At 48.3% G+C, this 22,888-nt stretch overlaps 1 long non-coding RNA gene across 2 annotated transcripts in view; it reads right to left on the bottom strand.

The window, feature by feature from the left end:
* The window catches only part of LOC142290484 (uncharacterized), an 84,426-nt gene that overhangs the window by 15,664 nt on the left and 45,874 nt on the right, over nt 1-22,888 (bottom strand). The window contains exon 3 of one of the 2 annotated variants that reach the window (XR_012750322.1): nt 3,736-3,788. The exons of the other annotated variant lie outside the window; for it this stretch is intronic. This is a non-coding gene — a long non-coding RNA (uncharacterized LOC142290484). Of the gene's footprint in view, nt 1-3,735; nt 3,789-22,888 lie in introns of those variants that run through there. 2 annotated transcript variants of the gene reach the window in all.

Here is a 22,888-nt window from a genome sequence, read left to right as displayed (position 1 = left end):
GGAATGAGAAGGTGCGAGATCTCTTGACAGGCACCCGACATCACAGGCCCAGAGTGACTCTGATGGGAGGAGATACATATGATAATAAAGTGAAGAGGCGGAGTTATCATCCAGGCAGCATCTGCCCCATAGCCTGGAAGAACTCATCTACATAAAGTGATGATTTATCCACAACAAGGCATCTGATATGAGACATACAGATATTAATTTTTTCATCGTTCTATATCCCTTATACCCATAATAATAATTGAGATGGCTCAAATGTGGTGACAGATTCCCTGTAAGGTCTGGCCAAGGACCGAGCCATACAGAAGGCTAGTTGGACAGGCAGGTCCCCAGCAGCTTTTCCCTGCCCTCTCCCCTTGAGACATAGGGAGAGACCTCTCAATCACATCAGGCATTTCAGAGTCAAACATACATGGCTGAAATCCTGCAGCCAGTATAAAGGGGGCTTTACACGCAGCGATATCGCTGGTGAAAGCCCCCGCCCCCGTAGTTTGTGCGTCACGTGCAAATCGCTGCCCGTGATGCACAAAATCATTAGGAGCCGTAACACAGACTTACCTGCCTAGCAATGTCGCTGTTGCCGGCGAACCGCCTTCTTTGTAAGGGGGCGGTTCGTGCAGTGTCACTAAGCGGTCGCCCAATAGAAGCGGAGGGGCGGAGATGAGCGGCCATAACATCCTGCCCACCTCCTTCCTTCCTCTTTGCCGGCGGCCGCAGGTAAGCTGTAGTTCGTCATTCCCGAGGTGTCCCACGTAGCGATGTGTGCTGCCTCGGGAACGACGAACAACTTACGTCCTGCAACAATCAACAATATTTTGAAAATGAACGATGTGTCAACGATCAACGATAAGGTGAGTGTTTTTGATCGTTAACGGCCGTTCTTTGGTGTCACACGCAACGATGTCGCTAATGATGCCGGATGTGCTTCACGGAATCTGTGACCCCGGCGATATATCGTTAGATACGTCGCTGCATGTAACGGGGCCTTAAGATGAAAGTATCCACGGTCAGATTCCCTTTAAAGGTGGAAAAAGTTCTTTGTAAGATTTTTCTTATATGAAAAAAACCTCCTGGTATTTTAGTAAGGGTGTGTGGACTTTTTATATCCACTGTGTATATATATACCCCCACATACAATATAATTGTATATAATCCAGATGTACATTGTTCCCTCTTTTCTCATTTATTGTAAATGTCACTTTCCTCCTTTTTTCGGCTCGTCCCTCCCCTGCATCTATTTTTTTTTCTTCATGCGCGTAACAACTTCTTCCTCTCAATCAATCTTTATTTCCTGTTTCTTAACTGCCTCAATGCCGGAGGGATGTTTCTCAGTGTGTGTTCTTGCCGGCCTCCCCTTGTCTAGCACACTCTTATTTCTGTTTCTGAGCTCTTCTCACACCTTCTTTGAACTTCTTTGACCCTTCCTTTCAGGCTCTTAGTGATACTCCCTGTGTTGTATTGGCGGCTCTCCCCTCCTAAGCTGCTGATCCTCTCATTCCCTTGTCTTGTGGAGTGTTATTCCTTTGCCGCCCTGTGGCTGAGCTCACGATATCTGCAGATGTTTTGGACCTAAGCCTGAAATGCTGATGTCATAGTGATGATGGGTCAAGGGAAGGCGGGTGAAGGAGGAAGACGCAAGAGCTCGTTACGGCTTTGTAGAAGTGGCAAAATAAAATCTTGAGGTCGTTTTTAACATGTTTTTGGCTCACTGTAGACTCCAGGAAATAACTGTGATGTAATTATCAATGCTATGAAGTCAATTCTCCTTGTTTATGCAGAAAAAAGGTCTAACAGATGTAAATGTGGTAAAATAATAATAACTATAACCTAGGTATTCAATGGCGTAGTGCCCCAGAGCTACTCCTTTGGTGGTACTCAACAGTAGATGATGTACAATATGTGAGCAGTGCAGCCAGAGATTCGCTTCAGTGGTCATATGAATCAAGATGTGCTAGAATAATAATTATTTCATTATTTTAGTACATTTATATAGATCTTTTTCAGCTTTTTTTTGTTTTCCAGGAAATGCCTTTGATGGCAAAGCAAAAAAGTTTAGTTTTAAGTGTTAATTTTCCCAGGTTATGGTCTGCATTCTGGCACATGGATGGCAAACTAATGCTGTAAAAAAATGTTGAAATGAAAAGGGAGTATTTTACATTATTCTTTTATTCCTGGTTCTTCCTTGAGTTTTTCGTTTTTTTTTGTTTTTTTAAATGTGCCCTATAGTTCCAGTGATGTGCACCTTGTTATGTAGTTCTGGTTGTTACTAAGGGGACGGCGCTCAAAAGGTAATTATGTAGAGCAGTCTAAAGACACCCCAGAGAATCCAGTGAGCCACGCCCCCTTAATAATGTCACACTACAAGCATGGTGAATGCGTTCAGACCAAAAGGAGTCTGACGCACAATGAAAAACCACCAAAACCACACCCCAAACTATGGGGGGGACACAGGGGATACAATAACAACAGGCCCTGATGCTAGTGAGAGGTTGATGGGACACCTCCTATCCTCACCTGAAGCTGTCCCTACTATCCTAGCCAGTCCCAATACAGTCTCCACAACTTTGATCGAGCAGGTATCCTGAGACCCTGAGAAACCCTATAAATGCCTTGACTAGTGAGAGGCGGGTGAGGGTCACTAGACCCACCACTGTACTAATAAGACAAGAGGGTAGGTGAGGCAAACAGGGGAAAACTGTGTGGCGCCCCTAACCTGGTCAGGCACCACTGAGTACTGCACTCAGGCTGAGTGAGTACAAACAGGTAATCCCAAAGGCTGACTAGGGTGTGGACACACACAGACACGTAGTAACCAGGGCACACACTTAGCTTAGAGGGGACCCCTGGGCAGAACCAGGGAGGGGGCGTAGCCCTTGCATCCCAGCTAGTGGTGGGTGGTGGGACCGGGAGCTAAAGAGTGTGCAGTGGCAGTCAAAGGAGTAGGAGTGGAGCAGCTGCGTCTGAGGTATAGAGCTGAAGAGCAGAACACTAGTCAGACCCTGCACCTGTAGTGGCTGCTGGCGGGGGAGAGTGGCTACCCAGTGGGCTGACTGAAAACCACCTAGTGAAGAGGTGGCTGAGTAAGGAGATTACCGGTAGGCCAGGCCCACATGGGGAAACAGGTCCCCAGAGCAGGAACCCATCTACTTAGCCTGTTAAACCTGCTGGTGAGGGTGCTGGATGTACCTCACCGAACAACACAGAGTCCGCAGCATTAACAGCAACGAGGTGGCCCATAAGTAAGAGAAGGCAAGCAGCCAGCATTACTTGGTCCATGCTGTCAGCAAATGGGCCAGAAAGGGGAGAAGAGGCAGTTGCAACTTCCCTGGGTGATCCCAGAGCACTCCAAGTCGGGGTCACCTCAAAACTAGAAGGACTAGGAAGGCGAGTCAGCAGTCACCCCTGGATCAGCCTGAAGGATACCTGTTTCACCCTGGTTCATCATAGCATCACCCGGGTTGTCTCACATTACCATCAGAAAAGTGAGTAAAAACCCTGAAAGACATTGCTGCTTGTGTGTGAGTTCTTCTGCGACATGTGGTACTACACACTTACACCTGAGCCCCTGGGGCCAGCCGCACTCTCAGGAGACCATAACATCAGACTGCATTTACCATCTGCCCCAGGCGCTCTCTAAACTGCAGTAGCGGTCACCCCCTGACCGCAATTACCGAGAGTGGCATCACGATTCCTATTGAAATTAACCTGACATACCTGTGGCCAGAAGATTCCCAACACATGAAGATCCTGAGGCGACCTGAAGGTGAGCGGGGGCTTCACAACTGCAACACAAAAGGATAAAGATCGGCTTCTGCAACGCTCCAACACAGCTCCTTCCAACAAGAGGGCCAGTATACAAATGGATTTGTATCTTCAGCAAGGATTGCTGGATAACACCTCTATTTAAACCTGCAGGGCATGACTACAAAGCTACTGCAGCTGAAACCCTCAGCTAGGGACTTCTGGAGAAGCTGCCAGCAGCAAAACTGACATTAACCATTTCAGTACAAAAAGCAACAAAACCACATTTAAATGTAGATAGCCAGATGGAAATGAGAGGCTCCAGTCCGAAAACTGACACTAGTCTCCAAAAACAGAGAGACGACCATGACAGGTAAAAATTATAAATATTAGCACTAATTATAAAGGTCCATTTCATTGAAAGAAAGTACTCGAGAGCAGCAGTAATGAAAAATTAGCAATAAAAGAAACGGCTATCTCTGGAATCACCTTGTAGATTAAAACAACAACAACAACAAAGTGCCATACTGAAGAGAGCAATGGGAGCAGAGTAAAAGCCAAAACTAGACACTTTTGGAAAATATCACTGTAATTACGTATTTAAAAGTAAAATATTAAAAACCACAAAGGTTCTGTAGAATGATAAAAAAGCAATAGATTAATTTTAGAGAAAATGAATATAATAAGTCCTAAATCTGAAGGGTGATTGTTAACCTTTAAAAATCATAAACAGTTTAATAACATCTGTAAAAAAATAAAGTTGACTTGACAAAGACAGTAAAAGAAACTCCCCAGACAAAAAGGTCAAGGTCCCTCCACTGTGCTTGTACTGTACACCGCAGCGTTTTGGACACAGCTGAAGAATGCTGCGTCCAAAACACTAATCGTGGGCACGCAGCCTAAAAGTACCTTTAGGCTATGTCCGCACGTTGCTTTTTACCTGCTTTTTACCTGCTTTTTTGCTGCTTTTTCAACTGCAGCGTTTATTGCCAAAATGGTTCGGTTCTGCTGTTCAAGCATAGTCTATGGGAATTTGGGTTTCTTGTTCGCATTATGCAGTTCAAACTGCAGCCTTTTTGTTGCAGAACTTTGGTCAAAAACTCAGCTTTGCAGTGCAAAACCCAAATGGCAAAAACAATTGACATGTGAATTGTTTTTGCCATTTGGGTTTTGCACTGCAAAGCTGAGTTTTTGACCAAAGTTCTGCAACAAAAAGGCTGCAGTTTGAACTGCATAATGCGAACAAGAAACCCAAATTCCCATAGACTATGCTTGAAAAGCAGAACAGAACCATTTTGGCAATAAACGCTGCAGTTGAAAAAGCAGCAAAAAAGCAGGTAAAAAGCAGGTAAAAAGCAACGTGCGGACATACCCTAAGGCTATGCGCGCACGTTGCGTTTTTTCTTGTGTTTTGGTTGCATTTTAAATTGCACCGTGTCAATGACAAAATGGATGGGTTGTGCTTCCCCAGCAAAGTCTATGAGAAATCAGAATTTCCACCGCACGTTGCTTTTTTTTTTTGGCAGCGTTTTGTTTAACAAATATTTGTCAAAATCGTTGCCTACAAAAAACAGCACATCACTTCTTCATTGCGTTTTGTGAACATTTTCCACCCATTTAAATGAATGAGGTGTGTCAAAACGCAACCAAAATGTTTAGCTGTGCATTTGTACTGCATTTTGGTTGCATTTTGGATCCGTTCTTGTCAACAAAAATGCAGGTCTCTTGGTCTCTCTCTCTCTCTCTGTCGGTCTCTCTCGCTCTCTGTCGGTCTCGGTCTCTCACTGTCGATCTACAGTAGGTCTTCCTGTTGATCTTGGTCTCTCTCTTTGTCGGTCTCGGTCTCTCTGTCGGTCTCGGTCTCTCTCTCTGTCGGTCTCTCTCTCTCTGTCGGTCTCTCTCTCTCTGTCGGTCTCGCTCTCTCTGTCGGTCTCGCTCTCTCTGTCCATCTCTCTCTTGGCGTCTCTCTCTCCTTCATACTCACCGATCACCGGCACAGCTGTCACACTGCTCCCGCGGCCTCTCCTGCTTCTAAAAGTGCCGGCCGCTCATTAGGCTCATCTCATATTCACTGCTTCCCCCGCTCACCGGCGCATATAATTGCTTGCAGTCAGACGCGGTCCCATGCTGAGTGACAGCTGTCACACTGCAACCAATCACAGCCCCTGGTGGGTGGGTCTATATCGTGCAGTACAATAAATAAATAATTATAAAAAACCGACATGCGGTCCCCCCCAATTTTGATACCTAGCCAAAATAAAGCCACACAGCTTAGGGCTGGTATTCTCAGACTGGGGAGACCTACGTTATTTGGAGCCCCCCCAGCCTAAAAATATCAGCCAGCAGCCACCCGGAATTGCCGCATGCATTAGATGCAACAGTCCCGGAACTTTACCTGGCTCATCCCAATAAGGAGTTAATGGCAGCCCATAGCTGCCACTAAGTCCTAGCTTACTGATGTCAGGCGTCAATGAGACACCCCTCATTACTAAACTGTAAGTGTAAGTAAATAAACATGAATACAGAAAAGTCTTTTATTTGAAATAAAAGACAAAAAAAAACACACTCTTTCAACACATTATTATCCCCCACATAACACAACCAGGTCCAACGTAATCCACACGATGTCCCACGACGCTTTCAGCTTTGCTATATCTGACACTCAAAGTAAGCGCCCATAGTACATGACAGCCCGCTGTGAGCTCCACGCAGCAACTGAAGTGAGTCATGCTATCAATGGTGACGTCATTCAGGTTAGCCATGGCCACAGCTGGAGTCCTCCACCAGTGACAGCAAATCACCCGAGTGACTTAAGTGAGCCGAGAGATTAGCAGGACGTCACTCAGGTGATTTGTGGTCACAGGTGAGTCCTTCACCTGTGACCGCAAATCAGGCCGCGACACAGACACAGAGCCGCGCAATGATAATGAGCTCAGGTGAACCTTGACACCACAGCTGCGGGTCCCGCACAACTGCCTGAGTTTATTCTCATCCTGCGGCTCTGTCTCTGTCTGCTGTCAGCAGCCAGTCATGCTCCATGGTGCTGCTGTGACAGAAAAGGGATGTAGCAGAGCTGAATCGCCGTGGGACGGCACTGTCAAAAATACATTCAAAACGCATTCTAAACACATTATTATTATTATTATTATTTATTATTATAGCGCCATTTATTCCATGGCGCTTTACAAGTGAAAGAGGGTATACGTACAACAATCATTAACAGTACAAGACAGACTGGTATAGGAGGAGAGAGGACCCTGCCCGCGAGGGCTCACAGTCTACAGGGAATGGGTGATGGTACAATAGGTGAGGACAGAGCTGGTTGCGCAGTGGTCTACTGGGCTGAGGGCTATTGTAGGTTGTAGGCTTGTTGGAAGAGGTGGGTCTTGAGGTTCCTCTTGAAGCTTTCCACGGTAGGGGAGAGTCTGATGTGCTGAGGTAAAGCGTTCCAGAGTATGGGGGATGCACGGGAGAAATCTTGTACACGATTGTGGGAAGAGGAAATAAGAGAGGAGCAGAGAAGGAGATCTTGTGAGGATCTAAGGTTGCGTGCAGGTAGGTACTGGGAGACTAGGTCACAGATGTAGGGAGGAGACAGGTTGTGCATGGCTTTGTATGTCATGGTTAATGTTTTGAACTGGAGTCGTTGGGCGATGGGAAGCCAGTGAAGGGATTGGCAGAGTGGCGAGGCTGGGGAGTAGCGAGGGGAGAGGTGGATTAAGCGGGCTGCAGAGTTTAGGATAGATTGGAGGGGTGCAAGAGTGTTGGAAGGGAGGCCAGAGAGCAGGAGGTTGCAGTAGTCGAGACGGGAGATGATGAGGGCATGCACTAATGTTTTTGAAGATTCTTGGTTAAGAAAAGCACGGATCCGGGAGATATTTTTGAGTTGTAATCGGCATGAGTTGAAGAGGGCTTGGATGTGTGGCTTGAAGGATAGAGCAGAGTCGAGGGTTACTCCAAGGCAACGAGCGAGTTTTGGATGCATTTTTTTTTTTTCATACGCAGTGTTTTCAGTTGTCAAAGTCTGCCAGAGGGTGCATTTTTTTTGGTCAAATCAAGAACGCAGCGTGCGGACATACCCTTACATAGCCTTGCAACATGACATTGATTAAGAAGCCAAAGCAAAAACTCCATTGGCAGATGTGTTTTGAGCTGTGGCCCCTTCCTCAGTGCAAAGCAAGAGATCTGATCTGGCTAGGTGAGAGGATTCTGACTGGGAGCCTAAGGGGGGACATTTTTACCTTGTGGAGAATGCCTAGTTTCAAGTGCAAGTTTCAATTCCCAGAGAAGCTTTGCATGGGCATAAGTCTCCTTACGCTGGCTTGGTACTCTCTAAAGGGAGAAATCTTCCCCTTTAGATTTGTAAACGTTTTTAACTGTTCAACACCTATAAACACTTATTTTATTGGTTCAGAAATAGGAAAGAAAAAAAAAAGACACTATCCAAAGGACTGTATACTGATACAAATGTTGTACATTAGATTTAAAGCTGCAACAATTAATTTTCAATCTGTTTTTCAGTTTTTACAGTATATCACAAAAGTGAGTACACAGTGAGTGAGTATTTTTGTAAATGTTTTATTATATCTTTTCATGGAACAACACTGAAGATATGACACTTTGATACAATGTTAAAAGGGTTGTCCACTACTAGGACAACCCCTTCTGATTACACATTTCCCAGGTAAAATAAAAAACCTATACTCACCTCCGCAGCTGGTGAGGGTCCAGCGACGTCACATGAGCCCCATGTCCAATCAGCGCTGGCTTCTGTCTCCCCACCTGCAAACAACAAGCTAATCAACAGGAAGTAAGCGCTGTGGATACCGTTCACTTCTTGATTATTGCTCCCCAAAGGCGGGGAGACAGAAGCCAGAGATGATTGGACATGGGGCTTGAGTGACATCACAACGTCACAAGAGGCCAGAGGAACACGAGCCTCGGCACTGCTGGAACAGCGCCAGCTGCAGAGTTAAGTATAACCCTTTTTATTTTACCCTAGGGGAAACATGGAATCAGAAGGGTTTATCATAGTAATGGCAACCCCATTAAGTAGCCAGTCTACAGCTTCTATAACAGTGTTAGGCCTGTTTCACATGTCAGTGATTCTGGTACGTATGTGCTAGTTTTTATACATACCAGAATTACGGACATACGCAGACCCATTAAAAAATCAATGGGTCTGCGCACACATCAGTGATTTTTCACTGACTGTGTCTCCATGCAGCGTACACGCGTGTTCGTGTGCTCCGCACAGACACATGTCCATTTGTTTCTGGCATCACTGATGTCCCACAGACCACAATATGGTATGATCCGTGAAAGACATACAGATACACATACCAGAAAAACACGTACACTGAAAATAAAAATCTTTTTATACTCACCTTCTCGCAGCCCTTAAAATTGGTTCAGTATGGCACTGTGGCCCCTGGACCAAAAAATGTTGAGCACTGCTGGGATAAGGAGACCGTGAGTGTGATAGAATCGTAGCAAAGAAAACAATACAAATTTTAAATTCTAATCATATAAAATTGAAAGATGCATGTGACTCGCCCACCCCAGGGCTATGGGACACCCGGTGCCGGGCCGGACTAGTCCGGGGGTAGTCAGTGGTGGCTGGGTCCGACTCCGTACCCTGGTGAGGTCAATTAATATGGCTTCTGGTGGGGTGGATTAAAGTTTGTATTTGTCGTGACGCCACCTGTGGTTTGCGGCTATTAAGCCGCCGCTGCTGTAGGAGGCCTCCGGGGTGATGGAATGGCAGCAATGGTGGTACTGCTCCCCACAGGTAGAGCGGTGCCTCGGGGCAACAGTTGGTGTTTGTAAGAGTCTATGGTGTGATGGAAGTCTATGCAGGCGACAATAACTGAGACAACACCAGAGGGTGCAATTCCAAGGTCTTTACTCACATTTCCTGGGCTGCAGCACACTGGTGCCTTTGGGCGGCTGAAACCCACTGTCAGGGACCTCCGCCAAACTTGGGTAGATCCTGGAATGGAAGCTAGTACCCTCTTCTAAAGTGTCTCTGTCTTCAGCTGTCTCCTTAAGCCTTGCCCTTGCTGGATGAACCTGGCTCGGCCTCCACTACAGCCTCCGGGCCGGGGGCTTACCTGTCGGATGTTTTACCCCCTTTCTAGAGGTTCTGCTGTGGCCTGTGGCCCGGGGAGTTTGCAATATTCCCTGGGCCTCGGTTTTTACTGTTGGAGATAATTTTTCACTCCTCCGGTTTCTAGGGACCGTCCCCTGTTGCAGCTTGATCCCTCCACCGATGTTCCTGTGGAACAGGCCACCAGCTCAAAAGCTATCCCTGGAATCCCTGGAATCCCTTCTTCTCTCTACTTGGTGTCACCTGGACCCTCTGAGTCCCAGGTTCTTCACCAGGAAGCGTCACTTTCTTCTCTTGCTCCTGACTGACTAGAGCACTTCTTTCAGCTCTCCCTGCAGACTTACACTTCTCACTTCTCTGCCTCCCGCAGACTTCCTCACTCCCCTCCTCCCTGAGGTAAACTGAAACTCTCTCTCTTGACCTTCCTTGTCTACTCTGCTCTCGGGTGGCTCCTCCCACTCCCCAGTTGCTACGATCTACCCTATAGGAGCAGGGATGGGTCTTACGGCCCCTCCCAGCATGCAGCATGGGAAGGTTGCTGCCACTGTCCCTGGTCCCAGTGTGTACCTAACAATGGGTGTAGTGTAGATTTGCCTGAGTACCGGCATTCACTCCTTTCCTTACCCAGAATGGGACATTACACCGCTGGCTGGGGACCAATGTTCTTGTGGCGACTGAAGCCTCAGGGGCGCCACACATGAGCTTAAAGTATAAGTATAATCACTAATTCTATTGTAACATATTTTAATTTAAAAACAAGCAGTCTTTATCAAAAAGAAATCTTATAACCTGCAGTCCAGAGGATCCAGCAGTGCCAGTCCACTCTGCTGACTTCATGCAAATCATAAACAGAGTATATTGCAGCTGCACAGTTCTCTCTCACCCTAAACAAATGAACAGTGTACAAATCACATTCAGCGTCTTGACTTACCTTCTGCAGTCCAGCATAACATATCATAGCGCTGTAATAAGGCTAGATACCGGGGGTGGAATGGGGGGGACGTTACTTAATTATCTATGTATATATTGTATAGTGAATGCTGCCGTAGTGAACATTATCGCACATAACTTTTCAGCGTCGTCGCTGTGACCGCCGAACAATCCCTCCTTCAAGGGGGAGGTGCGTTCGGCGTCACAGTGGTGTCACTAAGCGGCTGCCCAATAGCAGAGGAGGTGCATAGATGAGCGGCCGAAACATGCCGCCCACCTCCTTCCTTCCTCATTGCCGGTGCACGCAGGTAAGGAGATGTTCGTCGTTCCTGCGGCATCACACATAGCGATGTGTAACGCCACAGGAGCGACGAACAACCAGCGGCATGCACCACCAACGATATTATGAAAAGGAGCGACGTGTCAATGATCAACGATTTTTAACGTTTTTACGATCATTGATCGTTGCTCCTTTTAGTCACACACAACGATATTGTTAACGGCGCCGGATGTGTGTCACTAACAACGTGACCCCGACGATATATTGTTAGCGATATCGTTGTGTGTAAAGTACCCTTAAGTATCCTGTCCCCTGTCTCATACTCAAGCTCTGGCAGCTTGGCAGCTTCATCCTTTTTCATGCTCTGCTCTGGTCTTGTGGCGCCACCTTGTGCCCGAAACTTCTAACTGGCTGGAACCTCTGACTAGCCAGAATGAGGCTTTCGTAGACTTTTATTAGGTTGTGACCACCAGCGCGCTCCATGAAACACTGAACCTGTCAGCAGGTCACAAAATGCTGGAGACTGATCGGAGCAATGCCGGACACAGACTGCAGCAGGTGAGTATAAGACTGTGAGCAGGGGACCTAGATTTAAAGCACCACTCCAGCCGTGAAATAAAATATAAACGCTGGAGTGCTGCTTAAAGGGAACCTGTCAGCAGAAATTTCGACTTAAACCTAACAGATTCCCCCTCTGCAGCTCCTGGGCTGCATTCTAGCAAGGTCCCTGTTAGTATTGTGGCCCCTTTCTGACCCAAAAAAAGAGTTTATATCGAGGTACCTTTTTGGCTTCTGATTCTCTAAATGTGTCACGGGGGCGGGCTGCCTGATGGCCGTTATTCTGCCCCCTGTTCCTGTATGCCGCCCCCATCGCCGATTTCTATACTTCTGGACGCCGCCCACTGCTCCAGCCATCCCCGCGCATGCCCAGTGCTCATCTCTCGTGGATGAGCACTGTGCCCAGTGTCACCGGTGGTGACGTGCGCGCAGGGTTTAGATTATGGGCGGTGCTGTGATGTTAATTACCAAGCAACCGCCCATAATCGCGGGACCGTGCATTCCCCCTCGGCCTGCTTTCTGCGCAAGCGCGCTGCAGCTGAACTCACGTCACCTCCTTCCCATCTTGCCCTGAGGCAGGAAATAGATGGGAGGAGCGCGGAGCAGTGACTACACCGATCAGGAGGAGTTCAGCTGCAGCGCGCTTGCGCAGAAAGAAGCAGGCCGAGGGGGAATGCGCGGTCCCGCGATTATGGGCGGTTGCTTGGTAATTAACATCACAGCACCGCCCATAATCTAAACCCTGCGCGCACGTCACCACCGGTGACACTGGGCACAGTGCTCATCCACGAGAGATGAGCACTGGGCATGCGCGGGGATGGCTGGAGCAGTGGGCGGCGTCCAGAAGTATAGAGAAGTATAGAAATCGGCGATGGGGGCGGCATACAGGAACAGGGGGCAGAATAACGGCCATCAGGCAGCCCGCCCCCGTGACACATTTAGAGAATCAGAAGCCAAAAAGGTACCTCGATATAAACTCTTTTTTTGGGTCAGAAAGGGGCCACAATACTAACAGGGACCTTGCTAGAATGCAGCCCAGGAGCTGCAGAGGGGGAATCTGTTAGGTTTAAGTCGAAATTTCTGCTGACAGGTTCCCTTTAAAGGTAGTTCATGCATAAAATATAAAAAAATCATATTGCCACTCTGTAATAATAAACCAATTTTAATGGAAAATGTCTGCCATCTGATGGTGAAAATCAGTACTGCATGTAGTGATTTTTAATTTATTTCTGTCTTTAGAAGAGATATTTTGTCTTTGCAAGTTCTGTATTTCTGTCCCTTATCAGTTGTCATATTTATTGCCAGACCTTCCGATACTAGCACAGGGCTCTGGCCACTAGCACATAAATTTACTGTCTGTGGCCGAAAATGCCAGCTTCAAGTAGCTGCCTATATTTTAGGATCACTACAGGGCTGGTGATACAGTCATATGCGTCATTTGGCCTGTAAAGTATGTCGAGTGTTGTTTAAACTGTTCATGAGACATTTTTATATTTGTGTTTCATTACACATCTAAGATCCAAAGTGTCAGATTCTATAATTGAATGAGGAAGGTTGAACTTGATGGACCTAGGTCTTTTTTTTACATGTACAGAAGTAGTATTACATTTCTAGTTAAAGGGCCATCATTTTACGTATTTATTTTCCTAAATCAATAGTTCACATGAAAATAACTTTGTAATATATTGTATCAGAGAAATCTGCTTCTTTCTCCTACTGACTCTCAAAATGTTCAAATCAGTGGTAAAATACATCTTCATTGAATACAGATTTTCCCATTACTGAGATAGGAGATGACAGTTGGTGCTTATAAAGTTCTATGGGGGAACATGCAGCAGAATGCCTGTGTCTTTTTCCCCCCTTCACCTACCATAGAATCTTATAACAATTTTATTTATTATGCTTGTGTCGCGGGCGGAGGGGCCGCGCTCGCTACGCTCGGGTCCGGGGCTGCTGCTGCTCGGTGGCTCGAGTGGTGGGCCGGACCCGGGGACTCGAGCAGCGCTCCTCGCCCCCGAGTGAAAAGGGTTGTTGGGTGGTTTTTGGGGAGATAGTTCGTGACGCCACCCACGGGTCGTGGTGATGGTGGGCACCACCGCTGCTGGTGACGGGTCTCCCGGGAGCGATGGCAGGGAGCAGCTAGGTGTTAACCCCTCCGTGGGTAGGGGTCGGTGATCCCGGGGCCCGGTAGTGGACGGGGAGGCAGGAAGGCCGGGGTGCAGGGTTGCGGGGGCAGCGCGGCGCGGTGCCAGATGGCACTGTTGTACTCACTCAGGCACAGATTCACAAAGTCTCTGGTAAACCAAACAGCTGGATGGACGGGTCCCGCGGCCGGGTGCAGTGTCTTTGCTCTCCCCGGACAGGTTGATGGTGGCTGTCTTTCCCTGCACCGCTGTGAATGTATTGACTCCGATGGTTTCCCACTGGTAGTCCGCTCCCCGGCGTGTGTGTACCGAGCGAGCCCGTTTTGCCCGCAGGCGCTGGCCCTTGGATCTCTAGCCTCTGGCAGTGGCTTTTTATCCTCACTGTGTGGATGGTTGCCTTCAGTCGGGTCTTGGGTGTGAGTGAACCCCTGGGGTCCAGGTCACTATCGGATTTGAACTTTTCGGCGGCTCCTAGCCTGTTCGGGGTCTGATGGCCCTGCCTTTGTGCTTGGTACAGATCTGCTCCCCGGCTCGGTACCGGCAGGCCACCATCCGTCCTCGGTCCTACGGTTCCGCTGACCTGAACCACTGCTGCAGACGGCCACCACCGTCTGCCGACCTTGCTGTACGTGCCTGTTCTCCTACCCAGACACCAACAGTTTCTCTCCTGTCACTTTCAACTCCAAACTTAAACTAACTACTTTTCCCGCCTCCAGGCCTGTGAAGTCCTCGGTGGGCGGGGCCAACTGCCTGGCTCCGCCCCACCTGGTGTGGACATCAAGCTTGGAGGACGGCAACAAGGATTTTGTTTGACTGTTGTTGCCTAACCAGGGGAGTGGGTGTGTGTGATGTTGTGTTTGTGACTACCTGGCTAGTCCAGGGCGTCACACTTGCTTATATACACTAGGGAAAATAAGTATTTGATATACTGCCGATTATTGCAAGTTTTCCTACCTACAAAGAATGGAGAGGTCTGTAATTTTTATTATAGGCACACTTCAACTGTGACAGACAGAATAAAACAAAACAGAAAATCACATTGTATGATTTTTAAATAATTAATTTGCATTTTATTGCATAAAATAAGTGTTTGTTACAATAGAAAAACTGAACCTAATATTTGGTACAGAAACCTTTGTTTGCAATTTGAGAGGACAGATGATTCCTGTAGTTCATGACCAAGTTTGCACACGCTACAGCAGGGATTTTGGCTGACTCCTCCATACAGATCTTCTCCAGATCTTTCAGGTTTCAGGGCTGTCACTGGGTAACGTTGAGTTTCAGTTTCCTCCAAAGATTTTCTATTCGGTTCAGGTCTGGAGACTGGCTAGGACACTCCAGGACCTTGAAATGCTTCTTACGGACCCACTCCTTAGTTGCCCTGGCTGTGTGTTTTGGGTCATTTTCATGCTGGAAGACCCAGCCACGACTCATCTTCAGTGCTCTTACTGAGGGAAGAAGGTTGTTGGCCAAAATCTTGTGATACATGACCCCATCCATCCTTCAATATGGTGCAGTCGTCCTGTCCCCTTTGCAGAAAAGCACCCACAAAGTATGAAGTTTCCACCCCCATGCTTCACGGACAGTGTTCTTGGGGTTGTACACATCCTTCTTCTTACAAACATGGCAAGTGGAGTTGATACCAAAAAGTTCTATTTGATCTAATCTGACTAACATGACCTTCTCCCATGCCTCCTGTGGATCATCCAGATGGTCATTGGCAAACTTCAAACAGGCCTGCACATGTGCTATTGTGAGCAGGAGGATCTTGCGTGTCCTGCGGAATTTTAATCCATAACGGCGTAGTTTGTTACTAACCGTAATCTTTGAGACAGTACTCCCAGCTCTCTTCAGGCCATTCACCAGGTCCTTCCGTATAGTTCTGGGCCGATTCCTGCCCTTTCTCAGAATCATCCTTAGCCCATGAGGCCAGATCTTGCCTGGAGACCCAGACCAAGTAAGATTGACAGTCATCTTATGTTTCTTCCACCAAGCTGATTGCCTATTGTCCTGTAGACCATCCCAGCCTTGAGCAGGTCTACAATTTTGTCCCGGTATCCTTATGTGGTATCCCGATACCCATTCTATTGCTCCTGAGTTAGGCCTCTGCCACATTCACGTGAAAATCACGCACATGCCGAGAGACACGTATTTCCCCTGCGTGTTGCATGCAGGTAAGTACGTGTCTCTGGTATGTGCGGGCCACGTGTGTTCTACGTGTGCTATCCACTGTCACTATCTGTTTGAAATCTTTGAATTGTTCTCATTCTCCCAAAAAAAAAACCCCTTTTGTCTGTAATTGGGATGACGTCTATTGGGTAATATTACTCTTATCATAAACACGGTTTATATCATGTTGGACTACCCCTGACATTTAGAGGACTGGTCTATTTTGACTTAGTATCCTTAGGGAAAGTCTTTAACACCTTGGGTGTACCTCTCATTAAGAATATTCTAACGTGACGACTTGTTGGATACCTCTGAGGTGGATCCAAACAAGGGCGGAGACCTCCATCTTTCTTTTTAACTAAGAAGAACTCTGTTGTTACTGGCAAAAAGTTTGATATGTCTTTTCCCCAGACTGTCAGCAATGTAATCTTTCATGGCTTGTCTCTCTGGGCCACAAAGTTTATACTATCTGGACTTGGTACGTTTTGCTCCAGGAAGCAGATTAACATGACAGCATACCTCCCAACTTTTAAAGAAGGGAAAGAGGGACAAAGTTTGTGGTGTGCAAAGCTCGTCGCGGCAATTTTCAGGCCACGCCCCCTAACCACACCCATTTCACAAACAGCCACACCAATATCCACTCCCCATCCACACCCATCCAGCAAACAAACTGCTGAAGCTGTCAGTGATCGCTCTGAGCTGCCACAGATCAGCAGTGTGTAGAACAGGCAGGGAGTTAACTACAGGGTGTGCAGGCGGCTAAGACCCAGGAGGAGAGCTGAACAGGGTGTGCAGGCAGCTAGGACCCAGGAGGAGAGCTGAACAGGGTGTGCAGGCAGCTAGAACCCAGGAGGAGAGCTGAACAGGGTGTGCAGACAGATAGGATCCAGGAGGAGAGCTGAACAGGGTGTGCAGGCAGCTAGGACTCAGGAGGAGAGCTGAACAGGGTGTGCAGGCAGCTAGGACCCAGGAGGAGAGCTGAACAGGGTGTGCAGCTAACGTTCACACATCAGTTTTTTGCCATCAGGCGCAATCCGGCAGAAACATGTTGCCGTCAGATGCGTTTTTTCCCCCATAGACTTTTATTAGCGCCGGATTGCGTCGGATGGCCTTGCGTCCATCCGGTTTTCGCTGGATCCAGTAAAATTTGCTTGTCCGGCGGCCAGATGGAACGCTAAGGTGAACGGTTTTTTGTCCGGCAAAAAAATGGATTGCGCCGGATCCGGCACCATACGGCGTGTTTTATAATGGGAGCCTATGGACGCCGGAACCGGGGTCATCCGTCATATGCCGGAAGCCGGCGCCGATTTCTGTTTTTTGTTTCTGGGCATGCCCAGACGGTGTGTAAATAGTCTCTCTCTTTCTCTGTCAGTTTGTCCGTCGTTCTGTCTCTCTGCCGGTCAGTCTCTCCCTCTTATACTCAATGATCACTGTCGCAGCACTGCATGGCTGTCACACTCCTTTGGCGGGTTCTTCTCTTTTGAAAATGCCGGCCGCTCATTATTCCATCTAGTATTCACTGCTTCCCCCGCCCACCGGCGCCTATGATTGGTTGCAGTCAGACACGCCCCCACGATGAGTTAAAGCTGTCTCACTGCAACCAATCACAGCCGCCGGTGGGCGGGTCTATACCGTGCAGTACAATAAATAAATAATTTAAAAAAAACGGCGTGCGGTCCCCCCCAATTTTGATATAGCCAAAATAAAGCCACACAGGTGAAGGCTGGTATTCTCAGGATGGGGAGCCCCACGTTATGGGGAGCACCCCAGCCTAAAAATATCAGCCAGTAGCCTCCCGGAATTGCTGCATCCATTAGATGCGACAGTCCCGGGACTCAACCCGGCTTATCCCGAATTACCCTGGTGCGGTGGTAATAAGGAGTTAATGGCAGCAGCCCATAGCTGCCACTAAGTCCTAGGTTAATCATGGCAGGCGTCTCCCCGAGATACCTTCCATGATTAACCTGTAAGTGAAAGTAAATAAACACATACACCTGAAAAAATCCTTTACTTGGAATAAAAGACAAAAAAAAATACCCTCTTTCACCACTTTATTAAAATCCCCAAATACCCCTCCAGCTCCGGCGTAATCCACACGAGGTCCCGCATCCAGCTCTGCTACATGAAGCTGACAGGAGCTGCAGTAGAACACCGCCGCACCTGTGAGCTCCACGCAGCAAATGAAGTGAATCGCGCTGTCAGCGGGGATGTCACTGAGGTAATGCCGGTGTGTGTGCAGTGATGATGAGGGCTGTAGTGTCGGGATGTGTGCGGGGATGTCGGTATGTATGCGATGATGTCGGGGTGTGTGCGGTGAAGATGTGGGCGGTAATGTCGGGATGTGTGCGGTGAAGATGTGGGCGGTAGTGTCGGGATGTGTGCGGAAATGTCGGGATGTGTGCGGTAATGTCGGGATGTGTGCGAGGATGTCGGGGTGTGTGCGGTGATGTCGGGATGTGTGCTGTGATGTCGGGATGTGTGCTGTGATGTCGGGATGTGTGCGGTAATGTCGGGATGTGTGCGGTAATGTCGGGATGTGTGCGGTAATGTCGGGATGTGTGCGGTAATGTCGGGGTGTGTGCGGTAATGTCGGGGTGTGTGCGGTAATGTCGGGGTGTGTGCGGTGATGTTGGCATGTGTGCGGTGATGTCGGGATGTGTGCGGTGATGTTGGGATGTGTGCGGTGATGTCGGGATGTGTTGGGTGATGTCGGGATGTGTGCGGTGATGTCGGGGTGTGTGCGGTGATGTTGGGATGTGTGCGGTGATGTCGGGGTGTGTGCGTTAATGTGTTAGGATGGTAGGAGGGAAAAGCAGCGAGGCGGCGAGAGAGTGGGTGGGCGGAGCCACGGGATACAGACTTCCCGCCCGGGGCAACGGGACAAACCCTGAAAATCGTGATAGTCCCGCTGTATCCGGGACGGTTGGGAGGTATGTGACAGTCATACACACAATGGGGAGGCTAATCCTGATACCCCTTCATCAAAAATACATCCTCAAACCCAGACTAAAATGCAGGTAAGGTCTCCGTAGAGACAACAGAGAGAGAAGTGTTCAGATAATTATGAAAAGAGTAATTTTCTTGCTCTTCAATTTCCCTGGATCGCCAATCCACTACAGGATTATGTTTCATAACCAGGGTAGACCCAGTACAATGGGAGTGGGAAGGCCTTCCAGGTCACAGCAGGAAATTACTTTATAATGCAGTGGTCCTACTCTCAGTTTTATATCATGTACTATCTGTGTCAGGCATCCCTGAGCAAGGGGTGCTGAGTCTGTAGCTCCCCACGGGGCAGGCGGTGAGCCTACTCGTCGCCGGGCCATTTCGGGTTGTGTCAGGTGTTGTCACGGGGTGGCCTTGCCCGGTTCCGGTGCCCCAAGGCGTACAGTTACAGTGCTTTGCGAAAGCATTCGGCCCCCTTGAATTTTTCAACCTTTTCCCACATTTCAGGCTTCAAACATAAGATAAAAATTTTAATGTTATGGTGAAGAATCAACAACAAGTGGGACACAATTGTGAAGTTGAACAAAATTTATTGCTTATTTTAAACTTTTTTAAAAAATAAATAACTGAAAGCAATATTATTCGGCCCCTTTAAGTTAATACTTTGTAGCGCCACCTTTTACTGCGATTACAGCTGCAAGTCGCTTGAATATGTCTCTATCAGTTTTGCACATCGAGGGACTGAAATTCTTGCCCAGTCTTCCTTTGCAAACAGCTGGAGCTGAGTGAGGTTGGATGGAGAGCGTTTGTGAACAGCAGTTTTTAGCTCTTTCCACAGATTCTCGATTGGATTCAGGTCTGGACTTTGACTTGGCCATTCTAACACCTGGATACGTTTATTTTTGAACCATTCCATTGTAGATTTTGTTTTATGTTTAGGATCATTGTGTGCAGCCCCTGTGGCAGCAGCCGAGCTGCTCGGATCTGGGTTCTCAGTGGGTCGAGGATCTCCGGATCCGGCGGTCATGCAGCCTCTCAAATGATGGGGGTTATTTACAAGAGATATTATAGAGTTTGTGACGCCACCCGTGGTATGCGGTAATTGGGAGTACCGCCGCTGCCGTTGGGGGTACCCGGGGTGGTGAAGTGGGGCAGAAAGGTAATGTAACCCTCCATGGGTAGGGGGGAAGCCCCGGGACTCGGTGTTTGGGAATATGCCGTGGGGTGCAGGGGTCACCCTGGTACTCATTCAGTTCATTAAGCAGACACCAACAACTGGTAAAACAAGGCTCTGGACACCGCTGCCGCTGAGGGGAGCTAGTTCGGGTCCCGTCCCCAATGGTGCTGCCTGGTGATCCATGACCTACCTCCTGGCACTAAGTTTACTTCTCTGGTGGTCCCGGTAGTGTGAAACTTGCCGGGTCCCGCTCCCCACTATGGCTAAGTGTGGGAGCTTGCTGTCAGGGCTCACACTTGGGATTTTCTGGACCGTTTTGGATTGGAAAGTCCTATCCCCCTCATTGTGCTAGTGCCCCAATTTGAAAGCGGTTGGGAACGAATCTTGAAGGCTTAGTTCTCCTCGGGTAAATTATCGGGTTGCCTGAAGCTACTCCCCGACCCAGGGTCCACGTACCCCGTCGTGCCTCGGTCCCGGACCGGTGATGGTGCAAGGCCGCTGGCTGTCCTCCTCGACAGATCCGTGCCCCTTGCCACGATCCCCTGCGATCGGGGGTCCAACTCCTCTAGGCCCAGACCACCGTCTGCAACCTAGACAGTTTTCCAGGAGCCCCGCTCCCAACCTCCTCTCCCTTTCACTACTCAATCTACTCTCTCGGACACTCCTCACCTCATCTCCCCAACCCCCCAGGTGGGCGACTCTATTCCACTCAAGCCGTCCACTAGTGTGTTTGGTGGGTGTGGTGCAGGGTGTATCTAGGATTTGATTAGCTGATGGAGGCAACACCATATGGTTAGGGACCCAAAACCAAGAAGGAGGTGGATACTGCATGGGAGGATAGATATGTGCAATACCCTGTGATGACCTGATAGTCCAGGGGCGTCACAATTGTCTTGTTGGAAAACAAATCTCCGTCCCAGTCTCAGGTCTTTTGCAGACTACAACAGGTTTTCTTCAAGAATGGTCCTGTATTTGGCTCCATTCATCTTCCCATCAATTTTAACCATCTTCCCTGTCCCTGCTGAAGAAAAGCAGGCCCAAACCATGATGCTGCCACCACCATGTTTGACAGTGGGGATGGTGTGTTCAAGGTGATGAGCTGTGTTGCTTTTACGCCAAACATATCGTTTGGCATTGTGCCCAAATGGTTAGATTTTGGTTTCATCTGACCAGAGACACTTTCTCCACATGTTTGGTGTGTCTCCCAGGTGGCTTGTGGCAAATGTTTTATGGATAATATTTAGAAATTACTTTCTCCTTGCCACTCTTCCATAAAGGACAGATTTGTGCAGTGTATGACTGATTGTTGTCCTAAGGGCAGACTCTCCCACCTCAGCTGTAGATCACTGCAGTTCATCCAGAGTGATCATGGGCCTCTTGGCTGCATTTCTGATCAGTCTTCTCCTTGTTTGAGATGAAAGTTTGGATGGACGGACGGGTCTTGGTAGATTTACAGTGGTATGATACGCCTTCCATTTCAATATGATCGGTTACACAGTGCTCCTTGGGATGTGTAAAGTTTAGGAAATCTTTTTGCAACCAAATCCAGCTTTAAACTTCTCCACAACAGTATCACGGACCTGCCTGTTGTGTTCCTTGGTCTTTATGATGCTTTCTGTGCTTAAACAGAACACTGAGACTATCAAAGAGCAGGTGCATTTATACGGAAACGTAATTACACACAGGTGGCTTATATTTATCATCATCAGTCAATTAGGACAACATTGGATCATTCAGAGATCCTCAATGAACTTCTGGAGTGAGTTTGCTGCACTGAAAGTAAAGGGGCCGAATAATATTGCACGCCCCACTTTTCAGTTATTATTTTTTAATAAAGTTTAAAATAAGCAATACATTTTGTTCAACTTCACAATTGTGTCCCACTTGTTGATTCTTCATCATAACATTAAAATTTTTATCTTTATGTTTGAAGCCTGAAATATGGGAAAAGGTTGAAAAATTCAAGGGGGCCGAATACTTTCGGAAGGCACTGTAAATGGTGGGGAAAGCGGGGTATTGGGAAAAGATTGTCGTGATGCCACCTGTGGTATGCGGCCATGAAATAGCCACTGCTGCTGGGTTCCTCCTCTCTGGGGCAGCCGGGATGGTGTCGCTCCCCACAGGTGGAGCGGGCCCCAGGTGGATGATGAGGGTTATAATAGCCATTGGCGCCTAATCGCTGGGAGGCGGCGCTGGTAAGGACGAGCCAACAGTCTCTGCAGGTTCAGGGTGTAGTTTACTCACAACTTCAGCTGCCAGCTCGGTCACACTGGTCACCACCGTGATGGGCTCAGGTTGATCCTGAATCCGCGGGAGGTCAGAACAGGTCCGGTAGTCTGCATGCCCTTCCTCACTGCGCTTTGTAGTGCGGGTTCCTGTGGCTTGAAGCACTTAGAATCTCTTCCGTACTAGGTAGAGTACTGTTCCCTATGCCAGTAGTGGGGATGCCCTTGAGTCTGACCGTGATCTAGGCCCCGGGAGCCCTATATGCCACCTGGCTCTGGAAACTTGGGTGGTCGAAGAAGCGTGGAACTTCTCCGTCCGGCAGAATCTGGTGATGTAACGTGGAATTACACCACCCTAGGGTGCTGCACCCTGTACATCACTGGCCCTGGGGGAACTGACACGGTATCCTCCTCAGCGACCGTTAAACACCTATGTCCTAAAGGAGCTACCGGGAAACACATCTGCTCACTGTCACTCCTGCTGGAGAACTCCCTGAATTTGTAAACTGTGTGTGTGACTCCTAACTCCCCCTGGCGGTTGCTCCTTCCCCTACCTAGGTCCTAAGCTAGTGGATTGGGGCCCCTGTTGTGATGGCATCATGTAAA

This window comes from Anomaloglossus baeobatrachus, chromosome 2 (genome assembly GCF_048569485.1).
Source record: "Anomaloglossus baeobatrachus isolate aAnoBae1 chromosome 2, aAnoBae1.hap1, whole genome shotgun sequence".
NCBI lineage: Eukaryota > Metazoa > Chordata > Amphibia > Anura > Aromobatidae > Anomaloglossus > Anomaloglossus baeobatrachus.
This window is presented reverse-complemented; position numbering and strand designations above follow the sequence as displayed.